We start from the raw sequence: 18,962 nt of genomic DNA on the forward strand, positions 1-18,962 counted from the left end.
ATACAAGATGTGAGGAGCTCAACTGATGTCCCTCATTTGCATGCAGATGTGTACATTTCTTAAGAAATGAACATCAGCCAGAGACAAATTTAGAGCTCTTGCATTTATGAACTTACTGAAGAGTGTCATGTATGTAAAACACATTATATATAATATGGTGAGACTAAGAATGTTCTGATGGTGTCTTAAGGCCAAGGTTAGTTTGTTAAAAATGTCACGGGAACTTAAGTTTGAGGATAAAGGCATCTTTGCAATGCAGAGGTTCACTGTAGAAAACCTGTTTTTAACCAAAGCATTATAAGTTTACGACATCTCCAAGTACTTTTTGTGCTGTTTAATAGTCAGCAAATACAAAACCATCTCACAGAGATACAAAACATGTGTAGGCTAAATTTCTGGCTTGCTAACAAATAGCTTTTGGGTTTTGGATCAGCCCAACTGGCCCTTCTTTCTGTCCTCTTTAATCTAACTTTTTTTCTTCAGTACCAATCCTGCTACTTCTATCACATTGCTGTAAGAGGCAGTGGAGTCTCCTAGACTTCAGTGGAGCTGGGTTCAGATTTATGCCTATGTGAGTTGAATACACAACAAGATTAAGAAAAAAAAAGAATAATCTGTGCATATTGTTATTATTTTTATCAACTTTACTATATGGATTGTAGTTAAGCATATAGGTGCACTTGCTTTCTTTATTAAGTAACTCAAAGGCATTTTCTCCTTGAACACAGTCCTTGGAGAATCCGTGTCCTTTTGCTAACGTAATGAAAAACAGAACAATACTGCAAAGGTGGCAGATACACCTGCACATGGATATAGACAGATCTTTAACATATCTTGTATGTTGGAAGAGCGTTTTCTTGACCAGTGTATATTCATAATGACTGTGTAAAATATAAGTAAACTAAATGCAGCAGTGCATACTTGGGCTGTGATGCTCTTAGATGTTGTAAGTGAATATGGCTTGGGATTGTGCACAAATTCGGGGGCTGATTTAGGAATTGTTTTTCTGGAAGATGGTATTTTTCTCTTTTGAGACCTCACTAAAGCAGTGTTTGGTCATAGCATTATGGCTGCAGTTCTTCTGGACATGCTTTTAGCTGTGCTATAAAACAGAAATGAGGTGATAAATGTTTGGGACAATTAAATGATCTCAGGAGTTGAAATCCTGACATAATAAAGGCAATAGCAGAACTCCTGTTAGTTGTAATGGGGCTAGGGGTCTGAATCATCATCTCAGGGCTTTGATCAAGAGTCATGACATTTAGCCCTGTTTTCATAGTAGGTAGAGCTACCAAGAAAGAAGGTGATTCCTTGTCATTAATTGTTTGGAGCACTGTTCAAATGCTCATAGCTTGGAAAAGTAACATATGTAGGTGTTTCAAGGATTGCATTCAAGTCTTTATATGTGTCCTCATGTTTTGAGATCTTCCACTAAAATGACTCACAGGGGAAGAGACAGAAAGCTGTTCATTGTTCCCCATATTGTTAGCAGCCTATAACTGCTATGATATGTATGTATTAACATACAGAAAGAGTATTTTAGACTTAAATGGATGTGGTGTTCCCCCCCCCCCCCCCCCCCCCCCGGAATCTCATGTGATACTGCTTTCAAGCTCAGGTATTTTAAATGGAAAAATGGCAAATCATACTCTGCTAGAAGGATTAAGATGCTGGGAATTTTAGTTCTAAAAACAATAAAAAAAATTTTGCTATTCCCTTTGTTTACCACCCTTGTCTTTATTTCAAGCGTGTACTTTATGAATCTACAAATTATTGCCTTTATTGAAAAGTTTGTGTGTTATTCAAGATGACTTGTAAACTCGACTCCATCTTTCCTAGCAAGGGAAACAGGAAATACCAGAGAACACTAGACTCAATAAACCTATAAAATTTGAGAATGCAGCCCATTATTTCTAGAGACTTTTCACATAACACTTTGGGAAGCAATGACTAATTAGTTTTTGGCTTTAACAATAACAGTTTGAGGGTTTTTTTTGTTTTGTTTTTATAGCTTTCATATTAGGCAGAGGAGGGAAAGTGACTCTGAATGATGAAATATTGGCAGTGTATACACTTGCTTCTCAGTAGGAGCTCAGCTCTTTGATCCCTAGTACAATTACATTCATTGCCCAAGTTTTATTGCCATGCCAGAGAGTTAACAAGCAGCCGCTACACTCACGACAGCATCCTAATAGATTTTTGTTCAATAGGTAATTGAATATTTAAAATTAATGTCTTAGATTCTCTGGATTCTTGGTAATAATTAAATGTTCACAGCATTTTTTCTTGACTACTTCACAGCACTAAAAAGAGTATATACATTCATCTGATCTATCAAACACTTCAACAATGCTTCTGAGCATTAGCTGTAGCTAGAGCAACATTTTAGTTGTTGTTCTATTTTCCTGCCTGAATACTTTGTTGAGTGTTATTCTCTGAATTCATAAAATTGGAAAGCTTGACTGGCAGAAAGCCCCACAGCCTCCTGATGAATACTTAAATTTGTACTCACTTTGGATTCTTAACATAAGAATGGACTTCATATAAAGTACCAACGCAATTTAAAAGTTGCAAATATGATAGTCATACGTGAAATAACATTGCTTATTTTCTTTTTTGTTATTTGCTTATTCCTTAATGATCATTCAAGATTCTACCTGATATTTCACCTAATTATGCATAGGAATATTCTATGGGTAGCTTTCTGAAAGGGATCTGGGGAAGATGCTATTATCTAGTGATTAGAAAAGGAAACTGGAAATAAAAGTGACCTGATTTCATTTGCATTTCCTCCTCTTTTACTAAGTGGCGTTGAAAAAGTGACTCTACCCATAAGAATTTTAAGTCTTTCTCTTTACCCTTCTATATTTTCTTATTAGATTTAGGGTCTGACCTTTTATGTGTGAAAGGTAGATCACCTATCATGAGTAGGAGAAGTACAGGCTACAGCAGTCAGACCACAGTCAACATGCGGTGTTTTTTTAAAATATAGCTTCACATCCCAGAATGTGTTAAAAAGTTGTAATGATTTTCATTTCTATTACCAGCTCTTAATGGGATAGTGTAAAAACATGGGCATGAGCTAAAATGTTCCTATCTACCAAATAAATTCAACATTATGTAACATCATACAGAATAAGGTGCTAGAATTTATGCCACAAGTTATGACTTGTGCCATAAGTAGAAATGCAAACAAATACCTTTGTCACAGTAGGTTTTCATATCATCCTAAACACACAACCCTTTCTTGTTTCCAGGTTCAGCAGGCCTCACTGGAATAACCTTCTCTGCAGATGGTTTTCATTTTCAGGGTTAACTGGTAGTCTGATAGGCTGCACTTCTCTGTGTTTTCCAAATCATCCCAGCATGATTATCATAGCTCTTGGGAGAAAAAATTAAAAGTAATATATATCTGTCTGTATTAAAAAGATAGTCTTTCTATTAAAAAGCTAAGCCAAGATAAACTAAGACTGAGTAATATTCCATATGTTCTATTCAGTCAAGATTTGTTTGATCAGTTGACAATAACAAATTCAAGGAAGGCATATTAGCACCAATACAAATTCCTTTCTCCCAGATTAAAGAAAGAGATTGCATACTGGCAGGTTGCTTTGTGTTTCGATTATATAGAGAATGGTTGCTTGATTATGACAGTGGAAGTATAAAAGATAAAAAAAGGCGTCTTAGAGCAGTGGGATGCATCAGCACTTCTAGCCATACTGGTGACCTCCATTTTGGCAAGTGAGGAGCATCACTCCATGTTACTGGATATAATGGAGATCTCAAAAGGCACAAGAAGATGTGGACTCAGGCTAATTAGTTAAGTGGCTAATCAACCATTTAAACCTAGGTAGCTTTAAAGCTAGTTTCTGACAGCACCTAAATCAGTGACTTTAATGCTGTATTGTACAGTGGTTGCAGCAGAGCCTACCAGATATGGATGCCCTAAATTGGTGGCACCTAGCCTCTGATCGCCTGTAGAACCGCAGGGCACACGTAATGGGCTCAAGCTATCACAGTTTCCTCTTCCTGTTGGCTTTGATTTTAAGGTCTTGATTTTCTATGGTTACAAGCAGATTTAAGCAATTTCTCAGTCAAGATTTTTTCATGTAGTATGACTGGGTGGGATGACCGAGTTGTGTAAAACTCCCTGACAGTAGCACTGTGACAGGCCATATAAAAATTAATGTGTTCAGACATGATCGATATCTACCTTACAATTATTCCATTCCTGTATTTTACACATTTAAAAATGAACACTTGGAGTGCAGCTCAAGTCAGTTTTGTCCTGATTACTAATATGAGTAGAGCTGTTACAAATTCCAAGTGGTTTTGAAATATTTTGTGAAGTTTGATAGTCATCTGGCATGGAAACATAGAAATAACAACATTTGGTGATGAAACATTTTCTGATTTAGGTTATTGTCAAAATTAGGTTCTCTGGGTAGCAGTAGAGGTAACTAAAGCAGTAATAAAACTTAATAATGCCTGTTTAGAAGGACACTGAGGAAGAAAAATTATTAAAAAACATTAGTTCTTTAAAGGATTCCTCTGTCTGTGTTTATCTTTGTAATTTGCCTATAAAATTATAGGAGCAAGAGTACAGGAAAGTGAAAAGTAAATATTTTTTTTAACTTCTTTATGTTTGCAAGGGTGAGGTATCCCCAGTCCTGAGAGTAGGTCTGTCTTGTAATTCAAAACCTAAGTGGTTGAGTTTGGTCTATGGATGTCTAAAAAACTCTTCCTGTTTGCTGTATAAACTTGTTGAAATGCAGTATGTTATTATGAATCCTGCTATATATGTAGAGCAGTTTACTTGGAAAACTAGCAGGGTTGGTTTGCAGTATTTATTTTTCTGGAAGCTGAGAGGTAAAGCTGATGTGATGGAATTGACTGACTCCCTCATCCTGAAACCTTAGACCAGTTTGTGCTAATTCACTGATGTATGTGCCTAAACACATTAATAAGGCTAAAATAGACAGAGGCACCTAATGACGCATGCTGGGCTGGGGATAATGGGCTAGCAGAGGGGTTTACTGAGGATCTGTTCCACTGGGAACAGAGCCTTTATATCCTAATTAAAGCCCTGTAAACCTCCATGTAGTACTGGAAATCCAGTATCAGGTTTACTGAGCTGATTTTAATTAAAGCTGATGTTAGCCTGAACTTCATGTGGGTATCTGACCAAAATAATCTTTTGTAAGTAAGGCACATGTGCATACGTATGTGTGTACACACACATGTATCTGTTGGAGTGTACTTGTGCGTGTGTTTGTATTCTGTTGTATTTAAATCTTCTGTAATTAAGAACAGATCATCCCTGTGTTTAAACTTGTAATTGTCTGAGTTTGAAGGGAATACTGACAAGTTATTTTTACTTCTATGTTATCACCTGTCATGTTAAATCTAGTACCAGGTGAGGGCTATATGACCCTCGTATTGGGGGAGGTGGGAGGGACGTTTGTACTTCCCTGGTCTATAAATAACCATCTTTGTGTAACCATTGCAGAACCAGATGTCATGTTGTAGAGGAATAAAGCACTACTCCTATATGTAAATAGGACTGTAATATCCCAACAAAGGAATTTGGGATTATGGGGTTTTTAGCTTGATTTTAGAAACCTGGTGTATCAACATAGATTTAAAAAAAGAGTGCACTGTAAAATCTGAGGGAAGTCGGCCACCTTTTATTTTCTGGTCAGGTGGAAAGGGATATTCTTAATTAGAAAACATATTACATATATTTCTGTATTTAAAGTGTGTATGTGTGTGTGTGTGTGTGAGAGAGATACCCATGTGAAATGGGAAAAAAAGGGAGAGAGAGAAGTAAAATAGTGGAATGCTAAAACAGAAGAGTTAAATTTCAAATAGATTGTCCATATACCCTTAATTTTCCTCCTTTCCTCTTATACATACACATTTCGCTTTCAGTATTGCAGGCTTTTTTTACCTAAAAAATCTGGCTTGTTTGGTAATAATGATAGATGGTTTAGCTGTGTAGGTTGCTCTGTAAAGATATCTTTTAAGTAAAGCTTTAACTTTATTTACCACCTGCTCTCCAACCCTGCACTGGATACAGAATTTTTTGTGCCCCATAGGATTTTTGATAGTGGTTATTGACTAATTTATTTAAGTGTTTCACAGATTATTTTTTTCTCATAATGTCCTTAAAAGATGAGATGGTGATATTGTTTTTTCATAAGTAGACAACTCAAACTCAGAGCACTGCTGAGTTACTTTACCTAGTTCTGCTTGAGCTAGGTAGTCTACCAGAAGCTGCATAATAAGATGTTCTGCATTGTGCTTCCCAAATTAGCCTGAGTGAAGCACTGTGGTTGTGCTATATTAAGACAGGATATCTCTGACTTGCAGAGCATTCTGCTATTTAGACATATCCTCAGAGGTTATCTAAAATAGCAATATAGTTACCCAATTTCAAAAATTCTGTTTCTTAAACTAGTTACTTGTGTATTACTGTGTATCGAGTGAGATCCATTCAACTTCAATTGCAAATATAATTCTTTCAGCAGAAAATCAACACTGAACCCCAGGCCAATCATACCAGATCATTCAGTTACAAAACGGCAAAAACACACATGCCACTAGGGATAAATTTGGCTTAAACGCCATATCCCGGAAAGGTCCCGTGAAGCTAAAGCTGATTACTGCACTAACTCTTGGGCTCCTGCAGCAGCGTCCTGGGCACATGGACTCTGCTGTCCTGGGGAGAGGCAGGAGTCCCAGCGCGGGTTCCTGGGGAGCAGGGACCTCTGTGATGGGCTGCTCCCAGCTACCCAGTAAGAAATACTGAGGACAGAAGTATGTGCAAAATCCTGTTCCTCTCTGCTGCATTAGCACCTTAACTCAGGTTTCAAGAGCCTGCCTCCATCCACTGGGCATCTGTGGTGCTGAGGTAGATGTCCAGACTCTGTCCTTCACACAACTGAGGAGAAACTGTTATTCTTTCAAAGCACAGCCATAGGAAAAGGCTGATGTTTTACATAATGGAGTGACAGCTTTCCTGGGGAAACATTAGCTCCGTTCCTGCAAGAAATGTGGATAATAAACCAAACACAAACCACTACAATTAACAGCTCAAAGGTAGTGCTGCTAGGTACACCCTTCTTGCTGTGTGTTAATGGTTGTGCAAACAGCTAGCTTAAACTACTTGTAATTTCTTCTAAGGGTAAACATCCTCTCCATGTTAGGGTGGAGAAGAGGTGCTGGTGGTGCCACCACCTGAGAGACAGCTGGCAACAGGGACGATAGCTGGGCTGTTAGTTGTCACCTCTTAGCTAGAGACTATTGTAGGTTGCATTAGGTTTTCACTCCGCTCAGTGTCATGCCAGCATAAAGAGAACTGACGGCTAATTTGGTTTCCTCTGCCCTCTAGAGAGGGAAATTGTCACAGCCTGCTTATCAGCTGAAAGGCTGCACATATGCAGCAAAGGAGAGCCTCACCAACCCCTGGGGTAGACTTGGGCTAAATGAGCGGTATGAACGTACCTTTAGCCTTTGACACAAAGGGAAAATGTCTCATGTGAAGGCTGCGACCCATAGCTCTCATCTTCCCGGAGACTTCAGGAATCACTGGTCAATCACTTTAGCTGCACAGAAAAATGAAGCAGTAGCTAAGTATTGCTGTTTTATTGCTTCTGCTATCCTGATGTCCTGCAGTTCCAGTCCAAATTTAGTTTGTAGTCACTTTTTGCTGGCCAGCACACTAAGAAACTGACCCATGGGACTGGCCCATGGACAGACAGTAACCATATGCCAGGCCAAGGAGAGAATTCATGTCTTGGGGAGCATTCAGCTTCTGTAATCAAGAGGAAGACTTTTCTCTGCTTCTAGTTTTTTTCCTCATTCACACAAAACTTCCTAACCCTGTAAAAACCCAGGGAAGTATTCCTGTGTGTGACAGTCTCTGAGCTGAGCAAGCATAATGTTGAATTTGGAAAAGAAAAATACTGTCTGGCACAATGCACTTGCTTTAGACTGCCTAGACCCTGCCATGGTCAATTCCCTTAACTGCATTACCCATGCTCACTTCCACCAGTTGACAACCAGTAGGCATTCTCATGGTCTGGTTCACATTTCTGGCAGAAATTTCTGGCATTGCCAAATAGTAAGCTGAAGGGGAGTCTCAGTTGTGGGCTGGAGTGGCCTTTTTTAGATAACAAACAGTGAAAAATATAGGTTCGAAGGGACTTCTAGAGTTCTTCTGGGCCAATACCCTGCTTAAAGGAGGTCTACCTTAGTATATGATCAACAAAGAATTTTTGTATTAGTCCCCAGAAAAAGTTTTTCTTGCACAATATTTAAATGGTGCTCGTCAGATCTGTAACTCAGCAAAAGATTTATTAGGTGGGAACAGTAAGAGGCACCTCTCTGGTCAAGTAATATCTTCTCTGGTAAATTTTGAAACCTATTTCTAAGACTGTGGGAGTGTGGATTCTAAGATACTGGGAGGTATTAGTGATAGGAATTTTGTGTGGGCAAAACAATTTTTCCCTCCACCCAGATTTTCTCTCCAAAAGAGCTGTCTTACCTGGCTCAGTTGTCTTATCTGCAACTTTGCTCCCCCATACCTTGAAAATGATGGGAGACAAACAGCCCAACTAAGGAAACAATGAGGTTATTTTGCAACTATAAGAAGCCAAGTACAGGATAATATAATGAAACCAATGTGCAATCTGAATGATTGCTTCTTTAGTTCCTCTGTCCCTGTTCTGAAATGTGGAAAATCATGGTTTAATTGGAGATGTAGTCAGTCTCCAGTAAAGTCACTGGGAGCTGGAAGGGCTGAAGCCTCTCTTTGTTGATATGGAATAATTTCTGAAATGTTTCAGGAAAAAGTAAAATCTGCCACCCCATTTCTCAGGTAAGAGCAACAGCGTTAGGAAGCTTCTCCTGTGTTGTTGTGGAAGTAGTAGTCTCAGCTGTGGACAAAGAATTGCCTCCCCTCATCTTGGCCTCCTCCATATAACTTTGCTCCGGAGGGTCTGATGTGCTGAGTTTGAGGAAGTCAAGTTGCCCATGCATAAGTTTTGTCCGTTTTTGCCTTTTCTAGTCCTGCCAGTGACAATTCAGCAGTGAGCCTGGCTGGGCACCAGGAGTGACACTTGGCATGTTTGGTAAAGGAGAGGTCTGTTTTGGTTTAACACAATCTTCATCGTGCCTGTAAAAATGATCCTGAAATGTATGGATCAAATTGCATTTTCACATGACGCCAGTGCATACAGACTCTTTTTATAAGATGCTGCAAGGCATATGGGTAGTATGCAACCCTCATACTCTGAAATTTGTTTTTGACACTTGTTTTAAAAACACAGAGGAAAATAACATAACAGTCTGGACTCCATTACAAATGGATACATCTCGAGTAACTTTATGAATGATACTGGAGTAACTGGCTATATATTGTGAGACAGGCTAGCGTTTGGACCAATAACTTTTACTTTAATGGTCATATATTGAAGGGTCTGGAAGAATTTTATTTATTTGATATAGGATGCTGACCTAACTGCTATGTCCAAGATCAAAGCTTGCTTGCTGTGCTAGATCAACCTGATAAGTATACAGTATTCTTCACGATCATCTGATTATATATCTAATTTATTTTACATAATAATAATGTTTTCCTTGTGGTAGATTTCAAATGTTATAGTATGGTATGTCAGGGTTGATATTGTAGGGCTCCAGCAGATGGCAGAGGAGACAGGCTTTGAGTAGGTGAAGCTTTCAGGTACTCCGTTAAATTAATAAAAAAATAAGTTTTATTTCAGCTTCAGCAAACCTGCCAGTTTCACTTCACTCGATTTCACTGAAGTGGAACCAGTGTGTAGGGTTTATGGGGGCTCACATGCCTTTCATGGTTGTTGGGCCTTAGTTTATGAAAATAAAACGTGTTCTAATAGAGGTTGCCCATTTGGGATCTGAAAAGATTTACAAAAGTCTTTTTCTCCAGTAAATTCAGTCATTGATTTTAGAATCAGCGCCTGAGGGGAAAGCAACCTATGGGGACAGTCCTGCTCTCTAACTTAAATATATTTCATAAAAGAGGCACAAACATAAAGGGCTCTGATGTTTGTAGGTAGGAGGCAAGGTCTGTCTCTGTTCTCATTTACATCACAGTAAACCCCAAATAACAAAACTGACATAGTCCATATGCATTACTGAGAGACTCAGATTGGATCAAGATCACTTGTGTGATCCCATAGAACACTCAATAAAGAGCTGTAGAAATCTCTAGGTAAGTAAGAAAATGCCACATAAACTAATAAGCCATGCACAGCCCTAGGTAAAGCACAGCAAAGCATGCTGAAACAGCTGTATTCTTCCTCTTCCAAAATGGTTTTGCTATATGCTCTCTGCTCACCTGAATGAGAACTACAGACCTTTCAGCTGTACAAAGAACAACACAGGCGTAAGTGAACATACAGTTTGTGAACTGTGGTCTAAATTCACTGAAACTTAACATGAGGAGACATGAAAAAGAGGAACACACAGAGGGAAAAGGAACAATATTGCAACAATTACTTTCATCATATTTTTTTGGAAGGGACATGAACATGAGTTGGTGAGGTAAGAGGACCTATATTAGGACATGCTGATGTGGGAATTTACAACCTCAGTGCATCCCCTGATGTACCTCCCCTTTCTTGTTGAACTTCCTCCAAACTAAATCTGACTGGTTCTGGATCTCCTGTGACCCATTTTGCAAAGCAACATCTCAGACTGCAGCAGTATTTCTCTGGCAGACGCTCCAGAAGAGATACCAGAGCAACTCTGTCCATTGAATTCTTTTGGAGACCACAAACAATTGTGGTTAAATAGGAAGCTCCACTGAAGAGAATGGAATTTCACACACTTATGTCAAGAACTGAAATGAATTTTATGATTTTATGTTACTGCTAGGGCCTCTGTAAATAAGTTAACTCTAAATGAACAAACGGGACTATGATTTTCTGGTGCATGTTGCACAAACAAGGCAGAGGTTGCTAATACTAACCCTACCTTAATGATAATTACTGGGAATTTTTATCTGAAGAAATAGATGTGCTGCTGGTCACGATACAGTGAAAAAACATATGCATAAGTGAGGAATTTAGTCAAAAGAACAACAGCTACAGCCTCTTTCTTCATCAGGAACACAACACCTTAGGTTTTAAAGTGTTTATTTCAAGTTTGTCTTTTCTCTTTTAATTCTTTTTTTCTCGGTCAAACAAGCAAGGACAAATACTGTTACTAGATTTTTGCTAAATTTATGAAGTGTATATGAAAATATTTTTTTCATCTACCCTTTGTGATGGTAGGATGGAGAGATTTTTCACATTTTTATATGAGGTTTCATTTATTATTTCTCTGAGGGGTTGAACCTTCATATTTAAAGACACAGGGAAGGTTTAAAGATGTGGAGAAGGAGGTGCGTATCTACACAATTATTTCCCAAGCTCTTCTTGTGTCTTCAGTTCTAGATTCTGAGTTTCAAGCAAAGCACTGATTCCATTAAATGAATGAAGTACTGTTAAACATCCTCTTTAGCACTGGAATGCAGGGTGAAATCTGCCCCTCTTCTCTTGAAATAATAGTACCCATCACTAACATTTATCCATTATCAATGGCACTACTTAACACATCACAATATTCAAATACATGTTTCAGGTCATGTTGTGGTTCTTTTACCGCATACTTTATAGTTCATATCCAGTTAGTGAGACCATTTGTGAGGCGCTTCATTACATGTTCTTGAAGAGGGAATTGCTATCTGACTACTGTGGCATGCCAGATGTTTCTCAAGATCCATTAGACAGTAGGCGTCTTGTCAACACCACCTGAACTGCTGTAAATACCCTTCTTCTGTATCTTTCTGCTACGTCTAGTCTTTATTCATGTTTCAGTCTGAGCAATCAAATAATTTGTCATGAGTAAAGGAAATTAAATGGGAATTGTGGCTAGATAATTTCACCATTACCATATTTACCTACCTCTTTCACAGTGTCTCAGTATCAGCTGAAGCCTGTGAAAGTTTTAGCTTCCATTTGTTTTTTTGCTTTTGTGTAACACTAGTGACTGGGACTGTGAGAAACCTGAGTTCACTTTATGGTTACATCTCTCTTATCTCTGAGAACATAGATCCTAAACCAGTGGTTTGTCAGTCCCTCACAGAATTCAGTCCATAATGAACAATGACAAAAGCTCCTGAATTCTGTACAAGAGTTTTGCACATTGTAGGAGAGCTTAATAACATATGAGTAGTGGAATACTTACAGTGTTGCTGAGCATACCTGTCAAAGAGAAATTTGTAGCTGCAGCAAAACTAATAAGGCATTTTTTGTAAGACAATAATCAAGTCAGAGCCAGCAGATAACATACTTAATTCTAATCAGCTTTCGCTAATCACGGAAGGTAAAATTAGTTATTGGTGTTGAGTCACAACTTTCTTTAAGTAGCAGTCTAGATCTAATTACTGTAAGTTACTTTACTTTCCACTTAATAGTTTATTGTTGTCCACAAAGGTTTTGGTGAACCAGAAGCTATTTATAGCTGAGTTGATGATGTGCTTTTTCTTCAGTTTATTTGTACAATTGATGTGGAGTGATCAGATACTAATTCAGATACTGATATTGCTGCTGAAAAGTTTATGACTCTCATTAGAGCAAAGTCTGGTATCTTGATTAATCATATGATGTATTTTGAAGCTGATTTCAAATTTGTGTAAACTGGCATGACTTCCTGACCTTCCAAATTCAGTGAAACTCATATCTGCTTTTGTAGGAAAGGAAGGTTAAGAGGAAAGGGAGGAAAAAAAAATTCTCAAAGTAAGTTTTATTAAAATATAAACCAATTTAATTTTAACAATGTAGTTAATTTTTAAAAATCAAGGTGGCCAGCATAAGAGAGCATGTTGGTTTTTACCAGGTTCCCGTTGACTTAAATAATAGTATGCTGTAGAGTCTTTAGAATAGTAGAACTGAAATCAGTGGGAACAGAATTAGACCAATGCTGAAGGCTTCCAAAAATTCTGTCCTAAAAATATATGTGCTGTCTTATGAGTTCATTCATGTGATGAGGTCATACACGTGAACATGAACTCATTGCTGGATGCCTTTAACTTTTTACGTGGGAGCATCTGAGGCCCCAACAAGTGGTTTGCTGATGCAGCTGCTGATCTCCGCCACACACACAGCCTGCAGGATGGGTGGTTTGCTCTGGCCTGGAGAAGCCACCACATCTTCAATACGGAGGCTGCAGCGTGGAGTTTGCGAAGCAGCATGAAAGGGCCTGGGCTTGGGTTATGCTAGCCCTGCCAGTATCTCGCAGTCAGCTGTAGTAATGAAGGCGGCTTTGCTGTCTTGGGCGCTGCAGCGTGTGTGTTGGACTCCAAGTGTCATCCAAAGCCTGTAATCCCAGGGAGTGGAATCCAAAGAGATGCATCCACTGCCAGGTGGGGACGGAGAGCAGTTGGGGATGGAGAGCAGCTCTGGGCCTTTCAGCCATGGTGGCTCTGGAGCAAAGTCAAGATCTCTGATGTGTAGCAGAGCCAGCGCCTTGCATAACTCTGCTCCTGACACATTCGGACACAGTGAACGCATCCAATTCTGACACTGAGGGGTGGTGGTAGGGCCAAGAGGCATGACCGCAATACTGAGGTTTTCAGTCTTCTCCCAACTTTCATCTCATCTATGTCCCTTTAAAATAACTCAATATGGATTTGTAGTCCTGGCAGCAAGTGCATAATTTATCCCTAGATGTTGCAATGCTCTAAAGCAAATAAATCAAAACCATTTTCTGGCTCTTAGGATGACTGTAGTAAATATTTACAAGAAAGGTAAATTCTTAAAGAGCTAATTTTCTTTCTCCAGAAGGGGATGGTGTATAGAAGTTCCAAACCAATTTTTAAAATTTTCCCAAGTATTTCATTGAAATTTGTTGGGTTTTGTTTCGTGGTTTTGTTTTTTTTTTTCCAAAACGCAATTTCCACTTTACATTTGAAAACTATTGGTGGTAGTACTTCTATAAATGAGGGCTAATATTGTATGTGAGTTGTGAGAGCAGATTTCCTGCATCAGTTCAGAAAAACACCAAGCTTTTTTCCTCCAGTTTTTATGCAGTTGTACGCTGGTCGGGTAAGATAGCAAGCTCTGATAACCACACGTAGTTTATAAAAGCATGCTTCCACCCAACTCAAGGAAAGTGAGACTTTTTGCACTGAAGTGCTATGGCTCTGTTTTTAAATCAGTAGAGTTAGGCTTGTCTTTAAACCTGAGCTTAGCCTGAATTTAAACCTCTGAGATATTGTTCAGTTTGAATTGAAATTGTTTTGGTTTAGCTGATGGCTGTGTCTGCTCTATGAGTAGCTGTGCTGGTTGAACACCTTATTATTCGTGCCACTGGCTTGTTACTTTCCGTCTGGGACTTAATATTTCCAAAACTTTGCCAGAACAGGGCTTGTGCAACTTCTTTATTGAAGGCAAAAGCATCTAAGACATCCCGATAGGTCATCTGACTAGTGGTCTTTTCGAGTGAAAATATCTTCTGCTAGCAGAGCTTTGCAGGCAGTGGACTCCAGCTGCTGGATTGCAATGGGAACACTAACATTAAACCAGCAGGGCTAGATCTGGAGCAGATAGTCTATTCATGGCTTGAATTTATTAGCTATTTGTTTAAATTAACCAAAATAGGCTGCTTAAGTAAACCTGTTTATGCTTAACTCCCCATTGTAAATTGCTTACAAAATAAATAAAGTATAAAACCCATGAACCTGTAAGTGTAGATCTAAGGCATAAGTCTTGCACTGAAAGGTGGTCAGGTGTGGTCTTCTCATTCATGTGGGGCACCACAAACAATGGAGGATCTCTCTGCGAGAACAAAGGTTCATTCATGCACGGCACATTGCTGGGCTTGGTCTCAGTAAGCTCTGACGTCTTCAGAGAAGTTTTTTCCATTTTTGGAAAAAAAATTGTCAGCTACAGCAGGTTTCCCAGGAGTCTGAGCAGTCAGGTTTTAAATATCTCCACAGGGGGAGACTCCACAAGCTCTCTTGCCAAACTGTCCCTGTGTTTGATAACCCTCACCGTAAATGAGGGATTTTTTTTTCTCTTATTTCTAGACAGAATTGCGTTCAATTTGTGTGCATTGCGTCTTGTCCTTTCACTGTGCACCACTGAGAAGACCCATATCTCCTTCTTTACTATCAGGTATTTATACACATTCGTAAGATCCCTCTAAGCCTTCTTTTTCTCCAGGCAGAACATTCCCAGCTCTCTCAGCCTCTCCTTGGGTGACAGATGCTCCACTATGTGACCCAAAATCTACTTGCAGATAGCAGGCGGTCCCTTTTAATCAGCTACTAGGTAATTAAGCAGGCCAATATGGTTTTATCTAAACTCTGCTTAGAGGACAAGGACTTGCTATTTAAAAGTATTTAATTTAGTCAAAATAATTCACATTCTTTGAAGAGCAGAAAACAGAGTCTCTGTGCTATTATGTCTGTCAAGGTTTTTTTTGGTTTGGTTTTGTTCTATTTTTTAAAATTTATAATTTCATCTAGCTTTACCTGTTGGTAGAAATCTGCACTACATGGCAGGAAATTGTGCCTGTTTTGCTAGCTCTCACCCTTCATTCCTGGAAAAGCATGAGAGTATCTTATGTTGCTCAACTATGACTTCATAGTCCAATTAAGGAAATGCATGAGAGACAGTGAGGCTATATTGCCAACCCAGAATAAAAGTCATGAGTCAGTCTTCAAAAACCAGTAAGCTCAGAAGCTATTTACTGAATAATTATATATTGTATAAGTATCTTTAGGACTGGAGAGTCTTATGTTTGCCTTCTGTTTGGTTCTTTTTTAGTCTGGAGATTCATGTCACGTTCTCAAGCTCTCATTTGAACCTTGTGGGATAAAAATATGTATATATATAAAAAACAAGTTTTATAAGAGTTTCATTTTTTTATATATATATTTGTATGTACATATGTATGTGCATATGAAAAGGTAAATTCTTAATTAAAGTCCTAGCTGTTGAATTCAGATATTTAGAGAAAAACAAAGGTAGTATACAAGGGATCTGTGGTAAGCTTGTATGAAATATTAAGTACTGCACGATGGGTACAATTCCATCAGCCAAAAGATAATAGCCAGATGTAATTATTTTGCTTGGAGATTATTTGTGATGGGACATTCTGTGGAAATTATCTTTGTCTCCTCTATGGATTCAGTAATGCACTAAGTACAATTTTGTGGAATTCAGTCTTTGAGAATAGTTTTGTTTACTTCCATGTTTCTTATATTTGATTATTTACAGGTTTCTATGAGGCATAATTCAGCCCTCCAAACTCACTAGTACAACTCTGAGCAGAATAAAAAGAAATGGTTTCTCTGTCATAATCTGCACTCATATCTCCTTATCTCACCTCAGAATATTAGAAAGCACACTAATACTTTACAACAAAGAAAAGCAGTGTAAGGAGGTAATTCTTTACTACCACCCTGTAGAAATCCAACAAGTTCCTAAATTACATTTAAAGGATTATAAAGGGGGGCGGCTCATTTTATTTTTCTCTAGTCTTTAATATTTCCACTGTAATTATTTTGCAGCAGGTGTGAGCATCCTTGCTACCAGGCAACTACTTTCCTGGCTAAAATGTAAATACATGATTCATTGTCCCTGTGGAGCCCTAAGCATAGGCCTTTAATGGCATCACAGTTAATTATTAGTATAATGTTATGGGGACATATTTTTCCTTTAGCTGGCTGGAGATGCTATTAAATGAATGGAGATGGCTTCCTTAGGAAAACTTGTTAACTATTAGCTTACTGTGTCTTAAGGCACAGCTTGTCTGAAAGATTGTATTTCAGGCATTTTATTCAGATTACATTAGATTTATTCATGAGCTTTTGAATCTCTTGAAGATTTACAAATATTTACAAATAAGTTGAACATAGATGAATTTCAGAAAAAAAAGCATACTCCTTTCTTTTTTTCTTGGTATACAATATATTTAAGTGTTTGCATTTTTTATCACACTGTAAATATTAGGTCATCAGTCCAGATGCTTTTTTTTTTTTTTTTTGCAGCAGCAGCAGTGTCTTCCTTTCTGTCCTATGGCCTGAGGAAGAGTGCCTGCACAGTCTTGTTCTGTGCATTAGGCTGGCACTTCCATGAAGTGTTTTTTGTGGTGATTGGGCATTTCATCTATAACGCTCATGTGCTGTAGGTTCATTTTCTTGGCTGTACCAGATATTGCTGCACTTAGACCTGTCCAGAGCCCACTGCCTACCTGGGAATAAGAAAATGCAGCAGGTGGGAGTGGGCAGTCTCTTATGGAGTAAGTTAACTATTGAGAGATGCTGCAAATAGCCCCTGCGGTGGAGGGAGGCTGAGCACATCTGACTTGAGCTGCATTGTATTTGTGTCTGTGCTTTCTTTGGTTTTTCTGAGGCACTGAAGCAGACACCTGAAAATAAGAGTCATAAGGAAAGTAAGATTTCTGTTTATTTTTGGCTAAATACAAAACCAGTAAACTCCACCTCTGTTTCAACAAGATTCTTTTAACAGATAGAAGGTGGCCTTGTCTGAAGGTCTTTAATGCCTAATATACATACCTGAGTGATGGCACCCATCTAACTGAGACAATACTTTCCAGAACGGTGTTGGAAAATATCCTGCTAGTGTCATACATAGCTTCCTTACTATGCCGTGGTGGTACACCACCATGAAGAACTGGGTATCCTATCTCCAACACTGGCTGTAAACAAATGTCTGGAATGAACTTGTATGATATTTCTCTTCAGTAATCTCACAATCTCCAGCTGTTTTCATCTCAGGGGACTCATTTTGGCATCCATAACATCCTTTTACAGGAGTTCCATAGGTCTGTTATCCAGCCTGTGAAAAACTGCATTGTTTTGCTTCATTTCAAGTGACTTTCTCTGAGTTTCTTTTTGATGACATTCAGTTCTTGTACTTAAAAACACTGAACAATTAGTCCCTATCCACCATCTCTATACTACTCATGAATTTGCAAACCTTTATCATATCCTTCCTAGAATATGATATCCTTTTTATCCAGACTGAAGAATTCTAACTTATTTAGTAGTTCCTCATCCAGAAGTCATTTTATATCCTTGCTGCCATTTTCTGAACCTTTCCCAATTCTACTATATGCTTTCTCAAATGAGGGGACCCAAACCATACAAGGTGTCAAGGTAAACTGGGGATTTATTCAGTGGTGTGATGATGCTTTCAGTTTTATTCCCAATTACTTTCCTAATATAATTTTCAATTATTTAATATCCTTTTTCTGACTTCTACTGAGTACTCAGCAGATGTCTTCTTGTGGAACCATTTACAAACCTAGTATTTCACTCCTGAGTGGTTGTAAAATGTAATTTTATATGTGAAGCTATGTTTGCTGTACTTCTGCACATCGCTTTCCCTTTACCTTCCTTGCATTCATTTGCCATTTTGTTGCCCGGTCAGTTTCAGAAATCTCTTTTGCAGTCCAGCATGGTCAGCTTTTGCCTTTACTATGGCAGATTGACCATTTCACTGTTTACCCATTTCTGAGTGAGCCACTGTTCACTATGTATGCACAGTATTTATTTAGCCTCACTGCAATGGCCTTGTCTTCTCTGGATGCTGTTACCACATCCTGAACATTAACCGGGCCTACAGAGTCTCTCTGACAGCCTTTTTGCACCTCATGTGTTTGAAGAATTATTACTCAGTTTGCTATCTGATCCTTATACTTTTTAGGGTGGGATGGGGGGGTATTGTGTTCCTGTATTTAATTTATTCCTCTCTATGATTTTCATTTGGGCACAACTTCAGCTTTTTGAAGGCCATCTCATTCTCAAGCTCTCCTTACTAGGTGAGATTCATTAGTACTGTGTTTTCAGTTGGGTGTTTTTCCATGTAATCTCTCTGCAGCCTCTGAGGATTTAGCACTTTTTAGTG

General features: G+C 38.5%; 1 protein-coding gene across 3 annotated transcripts in view; it reads left to right on the top strand.

Annotated features, from left to right (window-relative positions):
* Positions 1–18,962, top strand: part of HDAC9 (histone deacetylase 9) — a 489,787-nt gene that overhangs the window by 165,597 nt on the left and 305,228 nt on the right. The gene's annotated exons all lie outside the window — the stretch shown is intronic.

Source organism: Strix aluco, chromosome 1 (genome assembly GCF_031877795.1).
Source record: "Strix aluco isolate bStrAlu1 chromosome 1, bStrAlu1.hap1, whole genome shotgun sequence".
NCBI classification, from domain to species: Eukaryota; Metazoa; Chordata; class Aves; order Strigiformes; family Strigidae; genus Strix; species Strix aluco.